This window comes from Anastrepha obliqua, chromosome 2 (assembly GCF_027943255.1).
Source record: "Anastrepha obliqua isolate idAnaObli1 chromosome 2, idAnaObli1_1.0, whole genome shotgun sequence".
Lineage (NCBI taxonomy): Eukaryota > Metazoa > Arthropoda > Insecta > Diptera > Tephritidae > Anastrepha > Anastrepha obliqua.
This window is the reverse complement of record NC_072893.1, coordinates 34,689,167-34,715,703: the sequence shown is the minus strand read 5'-3', so window position 1 is coordinate 34,715,703 and position 26,537 is coordinate 34,689,167. Positions and strand designations below refer to the sequence as shown.

The 26,537-nt window shown below is 33.8% G+C and overlaps 1 protein-coding gene across 2 annotated transcripts in view; it reads right to left on the bottom strand.

Moving 5' to 3' along the window:
• LOC129237533 (cytokine receptor-like) overlaps positions 1-26,537 on the bottom strand; it is a 101,243-nt gene that overhangs the window by 59,633 nt on the left and 15,073 nt on the right. The gene's annotated exons all lie outside the window — the stretch shown is intronic.

Genomic DNA, 26,537 nt, shown 5'->3' with positions numbered 1-26,537 from the left:
AAGCAAAATTGTGGAATAACTTCAGCTGCCGAGTCTTCGGGGATTCGGCAGCAAAATTCTACACGCTCATTCGTCTCCGCAGGCTCGGCCAATCAATCGTTGCTTAAACGGTAACGAAGTGATATTAGTAGAGACTGCGTTGATTTTTCCGTATATCATCAACAAAATCACAGTTTTCGCCGGCCTTTGTCGTAAACAAAGCCTTTGTCATTTTGCAGGACAACTTGGTTAAGCTTAGCCTTTTCTCTACTCTTTCAAGCTTTTATCGAAAAGATAAGGTTACATTTGAATTGACTCAATTCATTTAAATTCCATTTATTTTCTGCATTTAATTTGATATAACAAAAAGCACCATAGATAGAAAATTGCGCGTTACAAAATTGTTCTTTTTTAAACAGTTGTCATTTTCGCCGCACTTACCGTACGGCAAAAGTAGAAAATATTCAATGTTTGTGCATTTCGGCATGGTGTACGGCACGTACATACATATGTGGCGCCTTCGACTCAAATACCCATAACCTATTCTGCTGTCAGTCAAATTCCTTGCCGTAACGGATGGAACGGACCCATAGTGACGGGCCAATAACCCCGGTTACGTCAGCAAATCAGCTGATACCTTCAAACTCGCTGAGAGTCTGATTACGGTCTGATATTGGCAACATCTTCTAAATTATTTTCATCACTACTTCTCGACTCTCAGTGAACTTGACACAACCAGCTGTTAGCGACATTATTCTGGATTTTTATTTACAAAGAACTTTTTCCTCGCTATTATCTTATGATTTTAGTGCGCTGTGTAATGGTAGTACAATATTTTATGTTGTTCTAACAATCAATAATAACAAGAATAATATTTTGTTATTTTGACATTCTGTCTTTGGTTGAATTCACACATCTCATCTAAAGTCACATCTGCGTCATTTTGAATTGATTGTGAAAATGGCAACCCTAGTTAATTTAAAGTATGGATCAAAGTTATAATTAAAGACGTATGTATGTATATAAGTATTTTTTAAAATTTTGTATATTTACCCCTATGGCCTTTGTTTGTTATTTTGATTAAAGATTCAATTTTAGGCGCCGAAAAAAAATTAGGTTTTACTGTAATCAAAATGGCACTGTATTTATGACTGTATATATGCATGTATTTTATACATTATTGATAAGAGAATTTAATATTTCAATTGTTCCACAATATTTGTATATTGGTTTGTTGCGTATCTGCGGGATGAATAATTTTTATAAAATAAATAAGTGTTTATGTGAGTGTGTGCGTACATTAGGAGTGTACTTTCTTTATTTTAGTAAGATACTGAAAATTATAATAAGGTAGAAACGTGATAAATTTAAACTAATACCCGATTGTGGGCGGAGGATTTGTTCATAAAACTGTCCAAAAAGAATAGAACAATACTGAAATATATGAAATGTGACCAAATGACAGCTCTGCTTGAAGCGCTTGGAGAACGGTGAAGTTTCAAATAGCTCAATGTTCTATGTGCAGATTAATGCTCTATTTTTGAAATTAGGAATTGAACACCCCTGTCTTTGATTTAGTTGCAGTTTGGAGAGATTGTTTATTTACATTTAGGTTAGGTTAGGTATATCTGGCTGATCTGAATAGATCTCACATAGACCACAATGGTCTGTAGTGTTACCACAGCTGTTGGAATTGTGTAAAACAAAGTTCGTGATGCATGTCTTTGCGAGTTTTAAGAAACAGTTTAAACTTTTGTCAGCAATATTCTTCAAAGATGAAAAGTATACCGATCCTAGGCTCTTGTACGAGTTCTGCTTAGAGCAGGACAGTGACAAAGGAGACGTTCTTATTTGCATTTGCTTTTCAAAAATGTATGAATCAAATTTAATGAAAGCCATTGAAAAATATAGATGTACCTATATATCATTTGTGAATTTTTCCTCGTGTCTTGCAAACTTGCACAAAGCTGAAAATGTCGATCTAAATATAATTCGCTCACCCAAAACTTTTGCGTGATTGGTGCTAATCTTGTACATTCCCACTATTAAAAGAAAAAGTCCCAATATTTTTTCACAACTTCTAGTTAACATCAAGATTATTTATATTAATTTAACTTACTTAAATAATTCTACTTGTTGCTTGCTGTTCTTCTTAAACGTCAAAAATAATTTCCTAGAACATTGATAATATAATATTTTTATATTTTATTTTTCTTCTCAAGAAAAATGATAATTTTTATTTATTGCTGATAAAATAATCTCGATTTTTTATGTTAAAACGTGATGCTGTTATAATTAATGCGCATATAATTATTAATTTTTTATTTTTCTCTACATATTTTTCTTATTGTGCTCAAGAATAATGATATTTTTTTATTTATTGCTGAAGGTGAATGATTATTTTTTTATATAATATTTTTTCAAATAAGATTATTTTTTTTTTTGTTTTATTTCTTCTTAAAAAACAAGTGTCATTTCCAGAAATTTATTTAACGTTAAATACAAAATTTTGATATGAAGTGTCTGTGTCAACCACCGTAGCCGCATGGGTTGGCGTGGTATTCGGGCGTGCGTTCAAATCTCCATCCATGAACATCAAATAATAGAAAAAGATTTTTCTAATAGCGGTCGCCCCTAGGCAGGCAATGCCAAACCTCCGAGTGTATTTCTGCCATGAAAAAGGTCTTCATAAAAATAAAAATACCTGCCGTTGGGAAGGTGCTTACAACTGTAGGTCCCTCCACTTGTGGAACAACATCAAGATGCACGCCACAAATAAGAGGAGGAGCTTCGGCCAAACACCCAGCGGAAATGTACGCGTCAATTATTTATTTCTATAAGTCTGTTAGTGGAGGTTATTGTATTACAAGGTGGCGCAAAATTAATCATCACAATTTGGGTTTTAATAACTTTTTTACTAAATAAAACAAATTATTTTGAATGCAGGAACTCTTTATTTTGACCTTTACGTGCCCCGTTGCTTGTCTGTATTTTTACTGCAGCTGTTTGGTTCACAAGTTTCAAATATGATTGACATAGGGCGTCATTTGCAAAAATTATAAACCTTCCAATAGGGTGATTGATTTTGCGCTTAAGTCTGGCTTCAAGTTTTATATCAGTTTTTGAATACGATTAAAAGACATTTAGACAGGATTGGTAATTTGATCATCATTTGATATATGGATAAATGATGACTCCCAAAAATGGTACACAGATGGTTCCAAAACGCTCCAAGGTATAGGAGAAGGAATAGTGGGACCTAGAGCACACAAATTCCTAACACTAAGTACAGATACCACAATTTTCGATGCGGAGCTCTTCGCCATAATGCAAACAGTGGAAATCATATCCAAAAGAGGGTTCGAGAAAAGAAAAATTAAAATACTTTCGGACAGTCAATCAGTTCTCAAAGCTCTAACTAGCTTCACATTCAAGTCAAAAGTTTTAATAGAGTGTAACAATGCATCAAACTGGCCACTCATAATCAGGTCTCATTGATTCAGGTACCAGGACATGAGGGACACGAAGGTAACGAGAAGGCAGACTTTATGCCAAAAAGGGGCAGAAAGGCTATTTATTGGACCAACCCCATTTTTCGACTTTAACAAAAATAATATAAAACAGGAAACCAAAAAATGGATCTAAACTAAAATCAGGGAACACTGGAACGGCACAAGCGACCTTAATCACTCCAAAAAGTTTTTGAACTTCACTACCAACAGAGCAAAATCTGCTCTAACCCTAGATAAAAAGGGTCTCAGATTACTCTGTGGAGCACTTACAGGCCACTTTGCCTGTAATAAACACTTTAACACAATATGATTATCTAGTACAAGAGTATGCAGGTTCTGCTGTGATGAAGAGGAGTCAATGCAACACTTATCCACCAACTGTGAGGCATTAAGCCACAAGAGACACAGAATCCTGGGCTCGTACCTACTAGAAGAGGAAGACTTACAATTATTGCTCCCTCCTAAGGAGCTGATTCGATTCCGCGGCATACTAAATAATAGATCAATCTGGTCGTAGTGCATAAAGGCCTTTGCGTCACCCGTACAACCATTACCATTGCATTGATCATAATCATAATTCGTGCATTCTGCGACAGAAACCATATAACTTAAAGCTCCAAACTGTTTGTAAAATTTAAACAAAAATTACAAATTAAAAAAAAAACATTAAAATTTCCACATTTTTTACTCAAAACTTTTAGAAAAATTCTAGGTATGCAGCTTTATAGCTCATTCAATAGTAATGCAACGAAGTGCAAGTTTCAGGTGGCACAAAATTCTTGTTAATTTTTTACTAATGCTTTTTCGCAGAGGTGTTGAGCATTTTCTTCAATATACTTCTTTATGTTACTCATATATACATATGTATGTAAATATTTGAAACAACAATATTTATCTGGAAGCAAATTCTCAACATCAAATGCAAAAAAATATTGTCAAAAATAAAAGCAAATTTTGGGTGAGTTCAAACTTACGCTTTATTAAACTAAAATTTAATGGGCTATGAAACTGCATACCAAGAAGTTTTCTAAAAATTCTGTTTAAAACATTCAAAATTATGATGAAAATATTTTTTGAGACTTGACGCTTTGATTTACATGGTTTTTGTTGTAGAATGTACTATAATTTTATAAAAAGATAAAAAATTAAACACAAATAAAGCAAAAATTGTTAAAACTTGGCAATTCTTCGCGCTCCTATTATCCTAACATAAGGGTACATATTATGAGGTGTATACATATATTATCAGAACTAGCTTTCATACATTTGTGGAGCAAACTATAGATTTTAGATTTATTATTGTGACATTGTGGTCGACTCGGTTCCAAGAAACGTGGTTATGCCAAGAACTTACAACTGTTTTAAACATAAATGGCCGCATTAAAATATTTATTTCAATGAAACATTTTAGATATACGAAAATTATTCTTCTCGAGTTCAGTTTGTAGTTGATTCAAAGCATATAAAATATGCCATATTTTTTCTAGAGTTTTTAAAACTTGCAACAAGCCAAAAATATTTACTGCTCATAAAAAGAAAACGCTCATATGTGTATATGTATATACTACAATACATATATACCTATATACTATATATAAATATGTACGCACGCAATCGTGGTACAACTTTTTTAATTAGACATAATTAATATAAAGATGCAACGATTTTCTTCCACTTGAAATTTAAAAATAAATTTTGTTATGAGCCACTCCATGTATGTATACAAGGACTATCCTAATGTGCATTTAGTTGCGGTTACAAACAAATAATAATCAAAAACAAAACAAACAAAAAACATTAGTATGCCAAAGTTCCTGAAACAAAGCATAAAATTGTATTTTTTATACAAAATGTATAACCACCAGGGAAAATTAATCAAATTCTCTTTTGTTTACACAGATTTAAAACAATATGCAAAAGTGAAATAAAAAAATGGAATAAATTTTCCAATTCGAAAAGTGAGTCAACTTTTTGCTCATTTTAGACCGGATGGCATCGGCGAACATCAGAATTCTGTTAAGCTGGCCACAAAACAGGGTACAATTCCCAGCGATTTGGTGCACTTGGAAGATAGTCCAACGTTTATGGCGAAGTGCAGGTAATTGAAAATTTTCATTTACCTGCGATTTGTTGCTAGCTTGTGGCGCAGTTGGAGGATTTTCTTATTTTTTTACTGACCGTCGGCAGATAAGAGTAAGTGGAAAAGTGAGAAGTGTTAATACAATTTTTTTAGAAGAGTTCAAAAAGTGTTTCAAAAATGAGCCATCATTATGGAAACTAAAAATGTAATTATTCAAAAACATAGTGGAAAAAATCCTCAACACTTTCACCAGAGGCAAGAAATCTTAACGTCGCAGAAAGTTTTTCATTTGGCGTTATTGCTTTCCGCATTTGAGTACCTTTTTTCATGAAAGTAGATACAGAATTAAGGAGCTCCATACATATAAGTTTCATGTTCCATGTGTAGTAAATTTGTATACTCCTATGGAGCACTCAATTCCATATTTCCTAACAACTTAATATGAAAGGGATTGCTTCGATTTTGCAACCATTCTTTCAGCCAAACACGTACACCCGTTTTGGGTGTTTAGCAGAGCTCCTCCTCCTATTTGTGGTTTGCGTGTTGATGTTGTTCCACAAATGGAGGGACCTACAGTTTCAAGCCGAACGGCAAATATTTTTTATGAGGAGCTTTTTCGTGGCTTTCTTGATTTTGGTGTTTCACCGAGATTCGTACCTTCGTTCTCTCTGTGAATTCCGAATGGTAGTCACGCACCAACCCATTCGGCTACGGCGGCCGCCTATTATTTTTTCTTAATACTCATGTAAAAAACTACAAGAGCAATCGCGGTATCCGCTTTCTTGTTTCGCACGTTAATTTTAACAGTACGACGATCGCAACGAAATGATGGTTTATGGATTTGTGTACAGTTTGTGAGCTACGGACTAGGCATAAATCGCTGGCAATTGTGACCTGTTTGTGGCCAGCTTTATGCAAAGCATACACGCCCCAACCATTGTATCAACATGGGTATGTTGGATAAACGGTTGTATCATTTGTAGTATGGTACAACCGCTTTCGATGTTTGTCCAACGGTTGCATGAAAATTAAAATGTTTTAAGTTTTGATGGGTGGAGTTAGCGGTTGTACAATGAGTTGGAACGTGTATACGCAGATTATACAGCCAACTCTGTTTATATTTTTCTTTTTAGTTATTTACACAGAAAAAAAAATGAAAAATATTTAAAACATTAAAAAATTAAACAAAAAATTTTTAAAAATATGTATTAAAAAAATTAAAAATTAATATAAACAAATAAAAATTGAAATAAAAAAAAATTAAGTTAAAATTGAAAAAAAAATTAATATTATTAATTATAATTAATATAATTAATAAAATAAAGTAAGCAATAAGTAAGTAAATAAAATAAAAATGCATCAATTATTAAGATTAAAAAAAAGTAAAAATGAACTATAAAAAAAATAAAGAAAATAAAGTAAACTATAAATAATAAATAAAATAAATATGCGTCAATTATTATTATTGAAAGAAATTTCACTTGTTTCCTATATTTTGCGAAAAGCTCAACACCGCGAAAATGAGAATAATAAAGTTGGACAACGCCTGGTATATCGTGCTGGAACGTGTATACTAAGCAGCCGTCCAACTCATTGTACAACGGTTGGAACGTGTATACTCTACATTATGTTGTTGTTGTGTCAGGTCAGTCCATAAGTTCGTGCGTATTTTACCCATAATTTCACTTTTGTACGATTTTTGCATACAAACAATTATTCGCAGAATATAACGGAACTATTTATATTTTCTTTGATATATTGTGCACTCAACAGCGACGTGGAGGATGCCCCGCGCGCTGGTCGTCCTGAAGTTCTTAACTCCGACGCCTTGCTCGAACTCGTGGAAGCTGAGCCAAATTTCGAGCCAGTCGATATGATAGCTCAGAGGTTAAATTCATCGCATGGAACAGCTCACAGGCACCTGGTTCAGTTGGGAAAGGTTTCAAAGCTGGGAAAATGGGTTCCGCATAGACTTTCCGTCGCCACCCTTCAGCAGAGAGTGAATGTGTGTTTTCAGGTGCTGGAACGGCTTGAAAATGAAAGTTTTTTTAACCGCTTCGTTACTGGTGATGAAAAACGGGTCCTTTACAATAATCCTGTTCGCAAACGCCAATTTATCTAAATAAAGATGAAACACCAGAACCGACCCCTAGAGATGGACTTTACCCCAAGAAGATTCTCCTGTCTATTTGTTGGGATATTGTTTATTATGAACTTCTGGAACCAAACCAAACGATAGCTTCTGGTTATTATTTCCATCAGCTATCAAACCTGAATGAGGCACTTAGAAAAAATCGACCATATTTAGTGAATAGACGCAAAATTTTGTTTCACCACAACGCAATACCCCATACCGCAAGGCAAGCTTTCCGTGGACTTCAATCCCTTATGAGTAACAAGAACTATACTCCTCAAAAGAAGCTATAAAAAGGGATGATATCGAAGCGTATTTGGCTCCAAGGACAAACAATTTTTTGAGCAGGGAATTAAAAATTTGTCTAAACGTTGGGAAGACATTGTTAATAATGAAGGAAAATATATTATTGATTAATAAATACTTTAAACATCTTTTTTATTAATTTTAAAACCACCTTTAAAAAACGCACGAACTTATGGACTGACCTGATAGTAACATACACATTTACTATACTTTTATGGGGAACACTACTGGAGTGACAGTCTTTGGTCGCATATAAATTCAGGTCGTTTCGTTAGCCGGCGACCGTTAATAGATAAAACATTTTCTATCGCATTCAGCGTTTCATACAGTGGGTTACGAATCCAGGCCCTACCGAATGGTAGTCACGCACAAATCCACTCGACTACAGCGGCCGCTTTCTACATGCATGCATATCAATTTTAATAATAATCTCTTTCAGTGCACTTTTTTAAGCACTGCAAAATTAATACGCATTAACTAAAAGTTTCATAACAAATAAGGCATACATACACACATACACATACATATATACGTAGATGCACAAAAGCTGCGCTATCGCCTGCTTTACGAGAGTTGTTTCATGCGGTTTTTGCAATCAGCGCAATGTCTCAGCGAAATGTTGAAAATTAAATATGTATGCATTTTTTATTCAAAAGAAAGCAATGTGGTTCGAGCGCTCCACCCCCAATAAAAGTTTACTTATGCATATTTGCATACATACGTACGTACAATATGTATATTGATAATTCTATTCACACTTGACATCAATCAATTTTTGCGACTATGTGCATGGAGAACAAAAAGAAAGGCAAAATGAAGCACGTGGCCGGCCGGTGCTGGCTTTCAAGCAATTGCCAGATTCGAATGTAGATACAAATGCAATAATTGTATGACGAATGGTGATGACCAGTTTTAAATTCGTTTGAATTAAAATAATAGTTGTTAAAACTCTCATATTGCATCCATATGCATACATAGATAGTTTATTTCCTACATCAAATGCATCTATGTATGTGTATATGTATGGGTAGTATGCGCATAAAAGCTAGTCAACTTTTAATGAATGAAATTAATTCACTGGAATTTTTCAGCGAATTCAACTGTGTATGCAGTTACTCGCATAACATTTAATTATTGAATAGTTTTTTTAATGCCAACAACAATGTGTGAAAGCCATTACTTGTATTAAAATGAAAGAAATTTACTTTTACAGCGAGATTTTCGACGTTTTAGACTTAAATGTGTATATGTAATATTTTTTTTGTATATACAGGCATACAAATAAATATTCTATATTCTTGCGTGTTTAAAATGTATGTGTGTACCTCCAGTGTTCAAAATAATATGAACGCGGTGCATTACCAAATTTCAACTATTTTTTTGTTTTTATAAAAGTGTAATGCATTCTACAACGAAAACCATATATGTATGTACATCCTCAAAGCTGCAAACTTCGTACAAAATTCACAAAAATGTAATATTTAAATTCCAAAAAGTTATCTTCACAATTTTTACCTTTTCAATAAGAATTTTTAGAACTTTTGAGTATGTTGTTTTATAGTTCATTTATTTGCATAGTTTATTAAAAAGTAAGCTTAAAGTCGCTCAGAAATGTCGTTGTTTTTTAACGATTTTTTTGCTCACGATGTTGAGAATTTTCTCCTTGATATGGAAAAAAATGCTCAACAACTCAGCGAAAAAATGGTCAAAGTTCAACAAGAATGAACTATAAAACTGCATATGCAGAATATCCTGAATAAATTTTAAAATTTGTTAATATATATTTTTGTAAGCTTCGTACAAAGTTTGGAGTTTTCAGTTATATGATTTTTGTAGTCAAATGCACTGCACTTTTTTAAAAATCAAAAACAAAAACCAGGTGGAGAAGGACTTGGCTTCACTCGATGTGTCCAACTGGCGCCGTGAAAGAAACGATTGGCGCGCTTTGTTAAATTCGGCCAAAATCGCGTAAGTAGTTATCGCGCCAATTAGGAGGAAGAAGATGAAAGAGTCTTTCAAAAGTGACACATTTCAATGTGAAAATATGTGAAGGTAAAAATTATTATATCGAATTATTTCTTATTGTTAAGTTTATCGCAAAGCGATTATCAGGCTTTGTCAATACCAATATACTCTGCTAGTCGTCGCCCCTGCGATGTTAGCTAATTCTTGAACACAGAGATAGAAAGGTTTTTCCGAATATAATCCCTCTGATATGATAGTTTTTAAGGGTAAATATGAGCGTTTATTTTTTTAATTGGAAATCGAAGTAGGCGCAAGATATTTTAGATTTATTTAGGACATGCAAAATAGTTTACTGGATTTTTACCTGCGCAACTAATTTTTTGCGCCCAATGGCGAATGCTACTAAATATCAGCCAGCACACATCGCATTGCCCCAGTTATGCTTTAGCTTCCTCCCTACACCCTTCCACAGGCCTATCTGCATTAGTGTAGCGACTAATATTCGCATTAATGAGCGACTTTGAAATTTCATTTGAAAATATGCTGGCTGCAATATTTCTGAAGTATCAACACAAATGCGTTCACCTGCATTCTCATTTGCATATTTACATGTAAACAAACATACATATATACATACATATATGTATATTTATTTACTTTGGAATTTGCATCTGAAAATTTAGCGAAATTTAGATTCACTAATTCAAGGCGACAGGCTTAAAAGTAGACCCAGAATCAAGTTGATATTTCACATCGTTGTTGTTTTATTTAAATTTGTTCCCCTATCGTTCCTATTTAGTCACCCTATATTTTAAAGCAAATGGTAATGCTGAGCCTTATCAAAAATTTTATGCGGACAAATTCTTGGCGTAAATTACAATACTAAACAAAACGAAGGGCGAAGGAATTTAATTTTTTTATGCTGTATTATAATGTACGGGAATAATTTGTTTATGTGGAATTCATGATAAATTTCATTTTCCATATTATTATATCTTTTATTTTTTTATTCTAGTAATTTTATATTATATTTCATATTTGTAGAATAAAATACTATGCAGTCACTCACACCTTATTTGATACAGATAAATTTTTTTCTTGTAAAGTGTTGTACATTTTATAATATTCTACAAGCAAAAACAAAACACGCCAGAATTCACGCCACACCTTAAATGATTCAATTAAAGCAGAGCAACTGTTTATTTCTAATTTTTAAAATTTGAATGTATTTTTTTGGGTATCCTTTATTTTAAATACCACCTTGAAGTCTACGTGGTGACTCCATACTCGTACCACGTATTTTGTCTGTGTATTCTGAACTAATTTGGTTCCACTCTTCAAGTATCGCCTTTCCAGGATCAGATTTGTTATGGATGCCATATTTTCTTATAGTTGTCTTCAAAACAGACCACAAATTTTCGATGACGTTCAAATCCCGCGATTGTGCAGGAGTTTCAACAATGTGGGGATATTCATATATTAATCATGTTTGTTTATTGTGACTGATGTTCAGGGTCGTTATCTTGATAAACTTATAATTTTCTAGCACTTTGAACAAAATTTTCTTGCAGAAGTTTTAAATAAACATATTTGTTCATTGTTTCTGCGATAAAGGTCAAATTTCCGCCGTGTTTAGCTCGCAAATTTTGGGGTTTGAGTTCCGTATTGGCCTAGTGCTATATAAAAGGTCTACCAGTTGGTCCTCCTTCTTCTTAAATAGCGCGATAACCCCTTACGAGATCTTGTTCAGAGTTTAACAAAGCTCGTCAGTCGTTTCTTTCTCGTGCTAACCGGCGCCAGTTGGGCACACCAAGTGAAGCCAACTCCTTCTCCATCTGATCTTTCGCAGAGGAGGTCTTCCTCTTCCTTTGCAACCACCAGCTGGTACCGCGTCGAATAATTTCAGAGCCTCAGCGTTTGTACCCATACGGTCGACATGACCCAGCCAGCGTAGCCCCTGGATCTTTATTCGCTGTGCTATGTTTATGTCGTCGTAGAGCTCATACAGCTCATCGTTCCATCGCCATCTGATCCAAATAAGTTTATTTTTACCTCGTCTACAAAAACCACGGTCATCCAAAAAGCTGGGGTTCTATTTAAATGGTCACGCGCTAATTCCAATCTCTTACTTCTATTCCTTGCACCTACGAAAGGTTTACTACGGGCTATTCTACCATTTAAATTTGCTTCCCTCTGTATTTTTCGGACAGTTTGTGTGTCGCGCTTAGAGTAGATTGATTTGAGTTTTGCACTTCGATCTTCTGGTCTTTTGTGCCGTCTACTCATTACAGTACCTCATCCAGACCCAATTTTCTTATTAAACGTAAGATAGAGCTGAGTTGGACTGAGCATACATATGTATGTAGTATGCATGTGCCTTTCTTCTCGCCGCAAATGGTCGTAAAGTCTCAACTTGTTCCGCGCTGTATTCAAGGAGAAGGTGCATTGGAGTCTCGTGGGATCAGAAGCGGGAAGTTTCAGTGGACCATATCCCGATCATGTACAAAAGACTGAGCAGTGTGCAGTAGCCTGTGAGAATGCTTGTGCGTTTACACGAGATAGACAATACATTCACACTTTTTTTATTAATACATTCACTTCTCCCGCATTATCTTTGTAGCTGTCTATGATTTTTAGCAAATAGTAAATTTGGCAAATGATTTGGCATAACTGGCCAATTCGCTGACGTTTCGTTTTAATTCCCGTAAGTATCGAAGTGAGAGCAAGTAATTTGTACGAAACACTAACACTAACGGCGGTTGGCTAAAATTAAATTGTCTTCATAACTGCTGCCTGGGCGCCTAGGCTCCGCAAAAATGTTCACCTCTTTGACAGCTAATACGTATTTTCACTTTTCATCAGAGCTTTGACTTGTGCCAACCCAAGATTAGACCAAAAATTATTATTGAACTAAAAAAGAAAGTATAGTAAACACAGAGTATTAGTAAACACAGACAGATATTACAGCTGGATTCTTAAAAAAGTGTGCTGTGTCTATGCTTATTGAATTCGATAGGAATATTAGATTTGATAATTGTACACGGCACCACCCGCGCAGCCTTCACTGTATTCACAATTTAACTTCAATCTAGCCACTTAATCAGCTTCCAGCTCTTTCGACCAATAAAACATCGGTAGTGCCAGATAACAGTGATGGGAACATCTCATAAATTTTACCCCACAATTCATTCATTTTATGGCATTGCAGTTCCATTGCTACCTGAGCAGATAACCTAAGTATTATAACTATTACGAGACGTATTTGCATACATACATACATATACAGGTATGTGTGTGTTCTACTTTAGCCACTTGCTACCAACCTCACCTCACTTTGCCAGATTTCTTACACTTTACATCACACATCTACATCAATCGGGTATTCATTTGGGGACGATTAGACAGAATTGCTGTACACGCAATTACTTCACTTGTATTTTAATATTCATAGTCGATATTTGTTGTTGGTGACAGTTTAAATCTGACTGAATTTATATCAGCGTATTTGATGTGAATTTAAATACAGTAGATTCCCACTCAATTAATTTTCTGGCAAACATTCCCATTTGGCTTAAGTTCGAACGACTACATCAATTAAATGACAAATGACGAGCCAAAAAGGAAGGAAGGAGATCAAGTGTATTGTATATGCATGCATACACATGCACACAAGCAGGTGTACCTATGTATGTTCATGCATACTCCTCACGTATTCTCAAATTAGTGTTAATAATAATCCTCACTGGTCGTAAGTGATAGCTTATGTGTGAGAGTAATACCTTGTTAAAGTGAAAGAAAAAGCTGCCACCTCTAACAATTTGTTGTATTCGTTTGAAGAAAGTTACATATATTTTTTTATATTTTATTTGTCAAGTGTCTAAGTTCTGCAAATTCCTTTAAATTTCTTAGGGGCGTTTTCTCAGCATTCTGTTATTATTATACAGTCCTGTTAATGTTAATATTATATAGGAGCATAGCGAAAAAGGCAGATCGATTGATCGTTTCATTAACTTCTCGTAGAAAACTTATATATAGGGTTCGGGGTAGTCAGAATTTTCAAAAAATTGGATTTTTTTTTTTTGAAGTGAATTCAACAAATACTTTTCGAGTTATTCAACAATTAATAAAAGGCACTCGTCGCTCCGGAGCTCGATAGCAAAACTTTAAATGCGTTTCTCTCAAAACTATGTTTTTTGAACTGGTGATCTCTGTAACTTAAAACCCGCTTGTTAGATTTTAATAAAATTTATACTGCCATTGAGAAACATAAAAAACTCGTGCCTGATCGAAGGACTTTTTTCCAAAATTTCGATTTTTTTTAACAATTAATTGTCGGTTTTTCTTCTCAAAAATCTGAAAATTATTTCCTGACGCCGCCATATTGTTAATTTTAAAACAAAAACTTCGATCAGGCACAAGATTATCTATTAATAAAAATAACTTCTCTTCTCACACAAACAGTGATAACTTTTACGATTATTAATTTTTTTTTTTTTTTTTTTTAAATTTTGCTAAAATCAAGTCGAAAGATGAAGTATTAATGCTATGTTTTTATTTTTGTAAAATAAAGCAATTGACTAGCATTTTTTCGGGCCTCTGACTACACCTAACCCCTTATGCCCTAGAGTAACATAAAAAAACTGTCGAAATCAGCTATTTAAAACTAAATAAATACATAAAATCTCTTGGTTTGAATAAAAAAAAAACTATAAAAACAATAAATAAAAGGCAAACAAAATCAAAAAGAAGGCATTTTTTCATTTCATTTTTGCAAAATTAATGGTGGACAACAAAGGATTAACATCGAAATAAAGGATTAATAACGAAAAAATGCGATGTTGAGAAAAATTCATTAATTTTTTAATGCAAAACATTTTAATATTAATGTAAAAAATAATGCATTAATTCTTCAAATTTAATGCAAATAAAAATCTCAATGCCTTCGTTTTGAAAATCTATTCTTTAATAAAATTTCAATGCATTAATTCTGAAAAAAAAAAAAAAAATGCTAATATATTTTTTTACTACCGCGTAGAAGTTCGTTATATATTCTGTCAAAAAATTACCGGGAATTGTTCAATAAAACACAAAATTTATTTTGTCGCCTTCAAAATAGGCTCCATTCGAAGAAATACACATGTGTCAACGATTAGTCCAGTCATCAAAGCACCTTTTAAGGGGACAGATACCTGTAAAATTTCGAACAAAAAATTTCCACCATTTTAAATGATTAAAAAAAAAATGTATATTATTTGAATGTATAAATAAACTGTATGCCAATTTTGAAAAAAATATATTGACTTCTTCATTTTAAATAATTTTAATGAAAATCAGGGAAAATATGGCCGTTTATAGGTATCTGTCCCCTTAAGTTGCTGCACGGTTCATTTCGCTAGCAACCTTCTACAGTAGGTCAATAAAGAACTCGGACATAAGTATGTGCATAGCTTGCAACTTCAAATTCAAAATTTTTGTAAGAAAAGCAAGTTAAATATTTTATTTTTATATTTTTCTATTGGGAATTCAAATAGGATTTTAAAAGTAATAATAATAATTTACAAATCCATTACCTTCTTGTTATAAAAAATTGATCATGCAGCATTCGCAAAATTGGTGTCAAAAAAGAAGTCGGACATCTGGCATTATTGCGATTGTTTGGCACAGTTAATTTGCTCTCGGTAGAACAGTGCAAATTAAGAACCAAACGTAAAGAACGAAAATGGGTAGACAGCGTGGACGAAGCTCAATTGAAGTCAGAAATTCAGATATTAGTAATCATGAAAAGGGTAAACGTTCTGAAAATCGCAGAAATAGTGGATAAATCCCGTTCGATTGTATATAGTATAACGTGATAAAACGTTTCAGAAAAGCAAAATCCGTGGAAAATAATAATTCCAGACGCCCAAAACTGTTTCGGATACAGATGAACGGTGAATAGTGCAACAAAACTTCAAATTTGAGCACTTCTAAACTCGCAACAGAAGTCACCCAACACCTTAATATTAACTGCAAGCCCAAAAGTATACGTATAGTGTTGCGAAAGAATAATTATAATGGAAGAGTTGCATGAAAAAGATTAACATATTTAGGTCAGATGAACAATCATATGTGTGAACAAGACCTAATGAAGAGTTGCTCGAAAAAAAACTTATGTCCGACAGTTAAACATGGGGTGGGTCGGTAATGGTATGAGGTTGTATGTCCGCTGTTGGTACTGCAAATTTGTGCTTCATTAACGGCAATATGGACCACAAAAAATACTATCAAGACAACGATCCCGAGTATAAGGCACTTCATGTCCGTCTATGGCTTATGTACAACTACCCTAAAGTACTTGAAACACCTGCACAATCTCGACATCAATGCCATTCGGGCTCATTTGGAAAACCAACTAAAAAAGCTTGTTATTAGAAATAAGAAAGACCCAGAAGATGCTATTAAAGAAGTGGGAGGAAATAGATCCATTAACATGCAAGAAGCTGGTCGAATCCATGCGAAGATGACTGAATGCTGTGAGAAAAATTAAAGGCTTGTCGACTAAATATTAATTATATTGTTTTTCTTAAATATTATTTGCCTAACTCTACTTTATATTAATGTGCGAGTACTTTTTTGTCATGAAATTTGGCTAAGTTTTTATGTTTCTATTTTCTATGTACGAATGAGTTGAAGTTTGTTTATGTTTTTTGTAGTTTTAAAAAATACGCTGGAATAACGAAAATAAATGTGACACATAAACGCATTAGATTTTCAGTTATATGATTTTTGTAGTCAAATGCACTGCACTTTTTTAAAAATCAAAAACAAAAACCAGGTGGAGAAGGACTTGGCTTCACTCGATGTGTCCAACTGGCGCCGTGAAAGAAACGATTGGCGCGCTTTGTTAAATTCGGCCAAAATCGCGTAAGTAGTTATCGCGCCAATTAGGAGGAAGAAGATGAAAGAGTCTTTCAAAAGTGACACATTTCAATGTGAAAATATGTGAAGGTAAAAATTATTATATCGAATTATTTCTTATTGTTAAGTTTATCGCAAAGCGATTATCAGGCTTTGTCAATACCAATATACTCTGCTAGTCGTCGCCCCTGCGATGTTAGCTAATTCTTGAACACAGAGATAGAAAGGTTTTTCCGAATATAATCCCTCTGATATGATAGTTTTTAAGGGTAAATATGAGCGTTTATTTTTTTAATTGGAAATCGAAGTAGGCGCAAGATATTTTAGATTTATTTAGGACATGCAAAATAGTTTACTGGATTTTTACCTGCGCAACTAATTTTTTGCGCCCAATGGCGAATGCTACTAAATATCAGCCAGCACACATCGCATTGCCCCAGTTATGCTTTAGCTTCCTCCCTACACCCTTCCACAGGCCTATCTGCATTAGTGTAGCGACTAATATTCGCATTAATGAGCGACTTTGAAATTTCATTTGAAAATATGCTGGCTGCAATATTTCTGAAGTATCAACACAAATGCGTTCACCTGCATTCTCATTTGCATATTTACATGTAAACAAACATACATATATACATACATATATGTATATTTATTTACTTTGGAATTTGCATCTGAAAATTTAGCGAAATTTAGATTCACTAATTCAAGGCGACAGGCTTAAAAGTAGACCCAGAATCAAGTTGATATTTCACATCGTTGTTGTTTTATTTAAATTTGTTCCCCTATCGTTCCTATTTAGTCACCCTATATTTTAAAGCAAATGGTAATGCTGAGCCTTATCAAAAATTTTATGCGGACAAATTCTTGGCGTAAATTACAATACTAAACAAAACGAAGGGCGAAGGAATTTAATTTTTTTATGCTGTATTATAATGTACGGGAATAATTTGTTTATGTGGAATTCATGATAAATTTCATTTTCCATATTATTATATCTTTTATTTTTTTATTCTAGTAATTTTATATTATATTTCATATTTGTAGAATAAAATACTATGCAGTCACTCACACCTTATTTGATACAGATAAATTTTTTTCTTGTAAAGTGTTGTACATTTTATAATATTCTACAAGCAAAAACAAAACACGCCAGAATTCACGCCACACCTTAAATGATTCAATTAAAGCAGAGCAACTGTTTATTTCTAATTTTTAAAATTTGAATGTATTTTTTTGGGTATCCTTTATTTTAAATACCACCTTGAAGTCTACGTGGTGACTCCATACTCGTACCACGTATTTTGTCTGTGTATTCTGAACTAATTTGGTTCCACTCTTCAAGTATCGCCTTTCCAGGATCAGATTTGTTATGGATGCCATATTTTCTTATAGTTGTCTTCAAAACAGACCACAAATTTTCGATGACGTTCAAATCCCGCGATTGTGCAGGAGTTTCAACAATGTGGGGATATTCATATATTAATCATGTTTGTTTATTGTGACTGATGTTCAGGGTCGTTATCTTGATAAACTTATAATTTTCTAGCACTTTGAACAAAATTTTCTTGCAGAAGTTTTAAATAAACATATTTGTTCATTGTTTCTGCGATAAAGGTCAAATTTCCGCCGTGTTTAGCTCGCAAATTTTGGGGTTTGAGTTCCGTATTGGCCTAGTGCTATATAAAAGGTCTACCAGTTGGTCCTCCTTCTTCTTAAATAGCGCGATAACCCCTTACGAGATCTTGTTCAGAGTTTAACAAAGCTCGTCAGTCGTTTCTTTCTCGTGCTAACCGGCGCCAGTTGGGCACACCAAGTGAAGCCAACTCCTTCTCCATCTGATCTTTCGCAGAGGAGGTCTTCCTCTTCCTTTGCAACCACCAGCTGGTACCGCGTCGAATAATTTCAGAGCCTCAGCGTTTGTACCCATACGGTCGACATGACCCAGCCAGCGTAGCCCCTGGATCTTTATTCGCTGTGCTATGTTTATGTCGTCGTAGAGCTCATACAGCTCATCGTTCCATCGCCATCTGATCCAAATAAGTTTATTTTTACCTCGTCTACAAAAACCACGGTCATCCAAAAAGCTGGGGTTCTATTTAAATGGTCACGCGCTAATTCCAATCTCTTACTTCTATTCCTTGCACCTACGAAAGGTTTACTACGGGCTATTCTACCATTTAAATTTGCTTCCCTCTGTATTTTTCGGACAGTTTGTGTGTCGCGCTTAGAGTAGATTGATTTGAGTTTTGCACTTCGATCTTCTGGTCTTTTGTGCCGTCTACTCATTACAGTACCTCATCCAGACCCAATTTTCTTATTAAACGTAAGATAGAGCTGAGTTGGACTGAGCATACATATGTATGTAGTATGCATGTGCCTTTCTTCTCGCCGCAAATGGTCGTAAAGTCTCAACTTGTTCCGCGCTGTATTCAAGGAGAAGGTGCATTGGAGTCTCGTGGGATCAGAAGCGGGAAGTTTCAGTGGACCATATCCCGATCATGTACAAAAGACTGAGCAGTGTGCAGTAGCCTGTGAGAATGCTTGTGCGTTTACACGAGATAGACAATACATTCACACTTTTTTTATTAATACATTCACTTCTCCCGCATTATCTTTGTAGCTGTCTATGATTTTTAGCAAATAGTAAATTTGGCAAATGATTTGGCATAACTGGCCAATTCGCTGACGTTTCGTTTTAATTCCCGTAAGTATCGAAGTGAGAGCAAGTAATTTGTACGAAACACTAACACTAACGGCGGTTGGCTAAAATTAAATTGTCTTCATAACTGCTGCCTGGGCGCCTAGGCTCCGCAAAAATGTTCACCTCTTTGACAGCTAATACGTATTTTCACTTTTCATCAGAGCTTTGACTTGTGCCAACCCAAGATTAGACCAAAAATTATTATTGAACTAAAAAAGAAAGTATAGTAAACACAGAGTATTAGTAAACACAGACAGATATTACAGCTGGATTCTTAAAAAAGTGTGCTGTGTCTATGCTTATTGAATTCGATAGGAATATTAGATTTGATAATTGTACACGGCACCACCCGCGCAGCCTTCACTGTATTCACAATTTAACTTCAATCTAGCCACTTAATCAGCTTCCAGCTCTTTCGACCAATAAAACATCGGTAGTGCCAGATAACAGTGATGGGAACATCTCATAAATTTTACCCCACAATTCATTCATTTTATGGCATTGCAGTTCCATTGCTACCTGAGCAGATAACCTAAGTATTATAACTATTACGAGACGTATTTGCATACATACATACATATACAGGTATGTGTGTGTTCTACTTTAGCCACTTGCTACCAACCTCACCTCACTTTGCCAGATTTCTTACACTTTACATCACACATCTACATCAATCGGGTATTCATTTGGGGACGATTAGACAGAATTGCTGTACACGCAATTACTTCACTTGTATTTTAATATTCATAGTCGATATTTGTTGTTGGTGACAGTTTAAATCTGACTGAATTTATATCAGCGTATTTGATGTGAATTTAAATACAGTAGATTCCCACTCAATTAATTTTCTGGCAAACATTCCCATTTGGCTTAAGTTCGAACGACTACATCAATTAAATGACAAATGACGAGCCAAAAAGGAAGGAAGGAGATCAAGTGTATTGTATATGCATGCATACACATGCACACAAGCAGGTGTACCTATGTATGTTCATGCATACTCCTCACGTATTCTCAAATTAGTGTTAATAATAATCCTCACTGGTCGTAAGTGATAGCTTATGTGTGAGAGTAATACCTTGTTAAAGTGAAAGAAAAAGCTGCCACCTCTAACAATTTGTTGTATTCGTTTGAAGAAAGTTACATATATTTTTTTATATTTTATTTGTCAAGTGTCTAAGTTCTGCAAATTCTTTTAAATTTCTTAGGGGCGTTTTCTCAGCATTCTGTTATTATTATACAGTCCTGTTAATGTTAATATTATATAGGAGCATAGCGAAAAAGGCAGATCGATTGATCGTTTCATTAACTTCTCGTAGAAAACTTATATATAGGGTTCGGGGTAGTCAGAATTTTCAAAAAATTGGATTTTTTTTTTTTGAAGTGAATTCAACAAATACTTTTCGAGTTATTCAACAATTAATAAAAGGCACTCGTCGCTCCGGAGCTCGATAGCAAAACTTTAAATGCGTTTCTCTCAAAACTATGTTTTTTGAACTGGTGATCTCTGTAACTTAAAACCCGCTTGTTAGATTTTAATAAAATTTATACTGCCATTGAGAAACATAAAAAACTCGTGCCTGATCGAAGGACTTTTTTCCAAAATTTCGATTTTTTTTAACAATTAATTGTCGGTTTTTCTTCTCAAAAATCTGAAAATTATTTCCTGACGCCGCCATATTGTTAATTTTAAAACAAAAACTTCGATCAGGCACAAGATTATCTATTAATAAAAATAACTTCTCTTCTCACACAAACAGTGATAACTTTTACGATTATTAATTTTTTTTTTTTTTTTTTTAAATTTTGCTAAAATCAAGTCGAAAGATGAAGTATTAATGCTATGTTTTTATTTTTGTAAAATAAAGCAATTGACTAGCATTTTTTCGGGCCTCTGACTACACCTAACCCCTTATGCCCTAGAGTAACATAAAAAAACTGTCGAAATCAGCTATTTAAAACTAAATAAATACATAAAATCTCTTGGTTTGAATAAAAAAAAAACTATAAAAACAATAAATAAAAGGCAAACAAAATCAAAAAGAAGGCATTTTTTCATTTCATTTTTGCAAAATTAATGGTGGACAACAAAGGATTAACATCGAAATAAAGGATTAATAACGAAAAAATGCGATGTTGAGAAAAATTCATTAATTTTTTAATGCAAAACATTTTAATATTAATGTAAAAAATAATGCATTAATTCTTCAAATTTAATGCAAATAAAAATCTCAATGCCTTCGTTTTGAAAATCTATTCTTTAATAAAATTTCAATGCATTAATTCTGAAAAAAAAAAAAAAATGCTAATATATTTTTTTACTACCGCGTAGAAGTTCGTTATATATTCTGTCAAAAAATTACCGGGAATTGTTCAATAAAACACAAAATTTATTTTGTCGCCTTCAAAATAGGCTCCATTCGAAGAAATACACATGTGTCAACGATTAGTCCAGTCATCAAAGCACCTTTTAAGGGGACAGATACCTGTAAAATTTCGAACAAAAAATTTCCACCATTTTAAATGATTAAAAAAAAAATGTATATTATTTGAATGTATAAATAAACTGTATGCCAATTTTGAAAAAAATATATTGACTTCTTCATTTTAAATAATTTTAATGAAAATCAGGGAAAATATGGCCGTTTATAGGTATCTGTCCCCTTAAGTTGCTGCACGGTTCATTTCGCTAGCAACCTTCTACAGTAGGTCAATAAAGAACTCGGACATAAGTATGTGCATAGCTTGCAACTTCAAATTCAAAATTTTTGTAAGAAAAGCAAGTTAAATATTTTATTTTTATATTTTTCTATTGGGAATTCAAATAGGATTTTAAAAGTAATAATAATAATTTACAAATCCATTACCTTCTTGTTATAAAAAATTGATCATGCAGCATTCGCAAAATTGGTGTCAAAAAAGAAGTCGGACATCTGGCATTATTGCGATTGTTTGGCACAGTTAATTTGCTCTCGGTAGAACAGTGCAAATTAAGAACCAAACGTAAAGAACGAAAATGGGTAGACAGCGTGGACGAAGCTCAATTGAAGTCAGAAATTCAGATATTAGTAATCATGAAAAGGGTAAACGTTCTGAAAATCGCAGAAATAGTGGATAAATCCCGTTCGATTGTATATAGTATAACGTGATAAAACGTTTCAGAAAAGCAAAATCCGTGGAAAATAATAATTCCAGACGCCCAAAACTGTTTCGGATACAGATGAACGGTGAATAGTGCAACAAAACTTCAAATTTGAGCACTTCTAAACTCGCAACAGAAGTCACCCAACACCTTAATATTAACTGCAAGCCCAAAAGTATACGTATAGTGTTGCGAAAGAATAATTATAATGGAAGAGTTGCATGAAAAAGATTAACATATTTAGGTCAGATGAACAATCATATGTGTGAACAAGACCTAATGAAGAGTTGCTCGAAAAAAAACTTATGTCCGACAGTTAAACATGGGGTGGGTCGGTAATGGTATGAGGTTGTATGTCCGCTGTTGGTACTGCAAATTTGTGCTTCATTAACGGCAATATGGACCACAAAAAATACTATCAAGACAACGATCCCGAGTATAAGGCACTTCATGTCCGTCTATGGCTTATGTACAACTACCCTAAAGTACTTGAAACACCTGCACAATCTCGACATCAATGCCATTCGGGCTCATTTGGAAAACCAACTAAAAAAGCTTGTTATTAGAAATAAGAAAGACCCAGAAGATGCTATTAAAGAAGTGGGAGGAAATAGATCCATTAACATGCAAGAAGCTGGTCGAATCCATGCGAAGATGACTGAATGCTGTGAGAAAAATTAAAGGCTTGTCGACTAAATATTAATTATATTGTTTTTCTTAAATATTATTTGCCTAACTCTACTTTATATTAATGTGCGAGTACTTTTTTGTCATGAAATTTGGCTAAGTTTTTATGTTTCTATTTTCTATGTACGAATGAGTTGAAGTTTGTTTATGTTTTTTGTAGTTTTAAAAAATACGCTGGAATAACGAAAATAAATGTGACACATAAACGCATTAGATTTGCTATTTCATATGCATACATACATATATTTTTTGATTTAAACCCATATTACTTGGGTGTCCGAGTTCTTTATTGAGCCACTGTATTTGAGAAAGTGAATATATTCTCCTTTCATTTTCAAAGAAATTATAATTAATTACGATAATAAACAATTCTTTACAGTCCTTCCTTCCGTATGTGAATTTCTGAAGGCAGAATAAAATTAAGAGAAAAACAAGCATTTAAAGAAATATGAAATTAGCGAGAATAACAAATAACGCATAATCGAGTAGGGTGTTTCATGCCATTTGCGTTGTACTCTACACAAATTAACAATCTTTCCTCCAACCTACATACAAACATGCATATGTTGAGACAAATGTACGTACATACATACATACATGCAACTCATCAGCCGCACCATTGAGCAGCAACTACCAGTAACAGCAACAGCATCAACAGCAGCGACCAACAGTTGCTTATTTCCGTTTAAATTCATCTTTAATAGGCGAACATGCCAATTCTTCAGCTGTGGTTTTAACAAGAAGTGACATAAAGTCGAGCTACACATTGTAAACACCCTTCCTCCCGGAATTGCAAAGCCGCATTCAGAATAGAATCAAACATACGGACACTATGAAAATAATCAAAAAAGACAAACGCATGCATATGTATGCACACATGCAAAAGCATAAAGATACATCCATACATTCAAGTACCCACTACTATACATACATACATACATGCGCGCATACATATGTATAAATATATCTTGCATGAACGTATAATAATGACAATTCTCAGATATCTTCATTTTTTCCCAGTAATCTGGCTCTTGAATTGGGCGAGCGCATCAGAATGCCGCCTATCTAAAGTCGGCAGGCCAACAGGCCGGCCGAAGCAGCGCAACCTTTTCAGCCTAAAGAACATCTCTTATGGCTTGTTAACTCCGGTGACGATCATCTGTGCAGCCACTCACACGCGCACACAATGGAATAAAAATAATAATACATATGTATGTATGTACGTACGTAAATTCACTATATATGTGTGTGTGTACAACTGATGCGGCAGTTATTGTTAAAAATGTTAAATTATGATTTCCACGAAACAAAAAATGAAACAATTTGAATTGCAGAAAAGCAAAAGGTAGGCAGCCAAGCAGGCAGTTAGGCAGCTTGATGCGGCTGTCCAGTTAAAACACAAACCATAAGATTGAATTCAGCGCAACTATGCCAGACAATGCGGGAATATGAATACACGCTCACACACATGCATACATATATGTGTATGCATACATTTGTATGGATAAATAGGTCTGGATGGCCACATGAAGTGGGAACTGTGGAAGAAGAAGAAGAACAGGACAGAAGACGCTGCCAACCACTGCAATATCTAAATATGTACGTACGTATGTATGTATGTACCTACATATAAACACCACGGAAGCACCATTAAAATGTGCCCGTAACAAGACTCAAGGCTGATCGGCACAAACTGGACTTATTCTTCTTTCTCTTTCTTCTCCGGCCAATTGGCCAATTCCGCAGTTAGCTGTATGGTTCACTACACGCATGGGCATATCATAATAAAAAGTTGGCAATGATGATGACGTAGCAGAGGACATTGCCGTGGCCAATGCTAATGTCGCTCTGCTGCTATCGACTTTTTGGTCGAAGAATCGACAATACGTCAAGAAAGAATAAAGTATGTTGGTTCAGCAAAAAAATGTGGCAACCAACACGTAGTTCAGCAACATTCAGTGCAATACAGGTAAATGCGGAATATTTGTGAACGCCTTGGCCGCAACGGTTTGTTGTTGGCTTCTTGTGAGAACTAATATGTTCATATGTATGTGTATGTGTGTGTATTCTGTTATTAAAATATGCACATATTTACTATATGATTTCAATCAAAATGCCTTTCTACGGCACAAATCATTATTTCATCGTCGTTAGCTGTTGCTGTTGCTGTTGCTGTTGCTTTCCCTGACGCTATGACTAAAACTTAAACTATGTATGTACATATGTATGTATGTGTAAGGTATGCATGTACATTTGGGGCATTACTCTCCGTATAAAAAAAATTGATACTGTTTTTCCATAGGAGTTATAAAACTTATTATATTCTAAGATGTCCGTCAAATATTTCGCTAAAAATTTAAAGATTTACGTAAACTGATCTCTCATTTTTTTATTCCGTTGATAAAATGTTTAAACCTTTTTATGCAGGCCTTCGAAGATTAAACTTTCCCATCATTTGAGGTGACTTTTTTAAAGAACTATTTTTAAAAACTTAATTTAAATCGGTGCAAAATATTGCTCTAACGAAACGTTAGTATTCGTACTCGTATTTTACGGCCGTTTGCAAATCAATCGAATACAGATACAGGATATTTTTAACTGGTATATAACTCGAAAAGTTATGGAAATTCCACTCTGATATTATTGAGGATTACTGATTATTATCTATTAATAAAAACAAAGAATAAAACAAATTAGGGCGAATGATTTTTCAAAAATATCAACAAAGAAATATTTTACCAAAATTTTTGAACAAAAAATACAATTTACAAAAATAACAACAACAAAATTGTTAACAAAAGTTTTGAAAAAAAAATACAATTTGACACACATTATTTTAAAAAACTTATATTTCATCCTAAGAATAAAAATTATAAAAGTGTTAAAAGTAAGATATTTCAATTAAATAAACTCTACATTAAATCTCAAACTTATTTACTTACTTTCATTGTCAAATTTTTTTTAAATTCCATCTCAAAATAATAAAAAATAAAAATAAAAAAGTAAAAACGGTACGAAAATGAAGGGTTTTTTAATAAGAGGTGTTATTTTGATATTCAAATAAAAACGCTATTTTTTGATATAAATGATCGGAGGTTTATTTCATTATATTTCAATTAAATAAACTCTAC